General features: G+C 71.1%; 1 protein-coding gene across 5 annotated transcripts in view; it reads right to left on the reverse strand.

Annotated features, from left to right (window-relative positions):
* Positions 1–1,491, reverse strand: part of MEF2A (myocyte enhancer factor 2A) — a 175,887-nt gene extending 174,396 nt beyond the window's left edge. For 2 of the 5 annotated variants that reach the window (XM_035024029.1, XM_035024030.1), the window contains exon 1: positions 981–1,491. The gene's annotated coding sequence lies outside the window, so the exon portion shown is untranslated. The remainder of the gene's footprint in view (positions 1–980) is intronic. The other 3 variants (XM_035024034.1, XM_035024032.1, XM_035024035.1) reach the window with 2 other exon arrangements.
* Between the last annotated feature and the right edge of the window lie 656 nt (positions 1,492–2,147).

Consider the following 2,147-nt stretch of genomic DNA (forward strand, 5'->3'; position numbering starts at 1 on the left):
GGGGGGGGGGGGGGGGGGGGGTTGTTTTTCTAATTCAGGGATGCTCACCTCCTTGAAACTTGTTTGCACTATCTCACCTACCAATTTAATCCTCGCGGTTCAAAGATAGAGGATATCGAACTAAATGGCAAAGTTTGTACCACTAAAACCTTCCCTGAGAGCCGGGATCCACCGGGATGTCAGGGCAGCTAGCTGTTCCCTCTGCAGCCCCTCCTTCCCCGCGACGTCTCCCTGCACCGGAGGGCGTCCGCACCCCGCAGGTGCCCCCAGCCCGGGCCACCTCCCGGCCCGCCCCAAATACCGACCCGGCCACTGACATCTCCACACACGCGCCGAGAGTTCGGACCTGAATGTTCCGCCCGCTTCGACCAACCTTCTCCCAAAGCAGAAGTGGGGGAACTTCTTCAAGTCCAACCACCGCGCAGAGCACCCCCGGCACGAGGGGTCAATCCTTTAGGGAGACCCGGGCGCGGAGAGCAGGAGGCAGGAAAGGGCCTTCGGGCGCTCCGCCCCGGAGAGGCTCCGGGCCCCCAGGGAACTCGCTCAACTTTCAAGGAGGCGTCGTCCACCACCGCCCCCCAGCCCCAAACGCGGTGCGCGCCCGGGGAGGCTCCTCGCGCGGAGCCCGCACGGCGAGCCTCCCTCCGCCAGCCCGCGACACCGGTCAGACCCCGGGCCCGCCCTCGGGGCACCCCGCCCCCACCACCGCGGACGCCTCGCCCCTCAGCGCCAACCCCGCGCGACCACCCCGCGCCGCCTCCCCGCACCCCACCCGCCCCGTCGCCGCGCGCCTGGGACTCCGGCCCCCTGCCAGCCGGACGCCGCCCTGCCCTGCCGTCCCCGGAGCCCCGCGGGCGCCCCTCGGCCGCGCCGCCCCCCGCCCCAGCGCCCCCCAGCCCCTACCCGGCCCCCTCGCCGAGACGCCGCCCCCTCTGGCACCGTCGACCCCGCGGACCGAACCCCGCCGTCGCGGCCCTCACCGTGTCTCCGGCGCAGCTGGCGAGCGCACACACGCTGCAGCCCGGGCCAGCCACCAGCGCTCCGCGCCGCCCGGAGCCGCCTCCTTCAGCCCGGGACTCGCCGGGACATCCGCGCACGGATCCCCACACCGGGGCTATTTTTAGGAGACAGGCCCCGGCCAGACCGGAACTCGTTCCTGCCGCCGCGCGTGCGCACTACGGCTTCGGTCCTCGGTGTCCCTCCGCCAGCCTCGCCTTTCCCTCCCTTCCACTCGGCTCCTTCTCTCTCTTTTGCTTTGAGGTTTCTGTTCAGAGCTGGCTTATCCTTTCGGTGGGTCCTAGAGTACTTGGGATGGGAAAGACGAAGATGCGGGCAAAGAGAGTCACAGTGGAAACAAACGCTACTCCACAAGGACGCGAGGGGCGGACTATGTTTTTCCGGGTGGGTGAGACGGATCACCCGGCACAGGAAGGAGATGACGGCGGTTTGGCGCCGCGGCTACAGGCTGGAGCTCCCTTCCCTCTGAAGGACCGTGTTCTCCTGGAAGGGATACTGGTCACTTGATGAGGGCCTAGGCGCCTCCCAGGGCGGGGCGGCCCGGCGGCGTCGCGCCCTGCAGCCCCAGCCTCCCCCTGCCGCCTCCTCCCTGACCAGCCCGCTGGGGCCGGGACCGGGAGCGGCTTTAGTGACGCGGCGCGTGGCAAATCGCCGCGCGTGGCCGCCGGCTCCAGCCAACCGGGGGCCCGGGGGGGCGGGGCCCGGGGGCGGGGCTGGGGCTCCGGGGCGCGAGTTCGACAGACGCCCCGAGTCCGGTGCCAGGCGGAGTCCTTCGGGCCGGCCCAGACACCTCCTGCCGAGCTCCTGGGGCCGCGGCCAGCCTCCTTCTCCCCCCACCGCCGCCCTCAGACCACCCCGGGCCTCCCCCTCCCTCCCCCGCCCAGCCGCAGACCTCTGCTCGCCACGCACGCGCCCACGCCCTCATTGTGGTCAGGGCCGCACCTGTGCTCGCGACTGGGCCGCAGCCCGGTCACCCTCACTGAGCAAGCACAATGGGACTCCGGTCCCTGGCGCGCCCCGGCGGCTCGGACCCGGGCCGGGAGAGAGTAGGACTTGCAGGGGCCTGGAGTGGGCAACCCCTTTCAGCCTGGCGAGCCGAGCGCCCTACGTCCCGGGGGAGACACAACCTC

This window comes from Mirounga leonina, unplaced genomic scaffold (assembly GCF_011800145.1).
Source record: "Mirounga leonina isolate KUSES-001 unplaced genomic scaffold, KU_Mleo_1.0 Mir_178, whole genome shotgun sequence".
NCBI classification, from domain to species: domain Eukaryota; kingdom Metazoa; phylum Chordata; class Mammalia; order Carnivora; family Phocidae; genus Mirounga; species Mirounga leonina.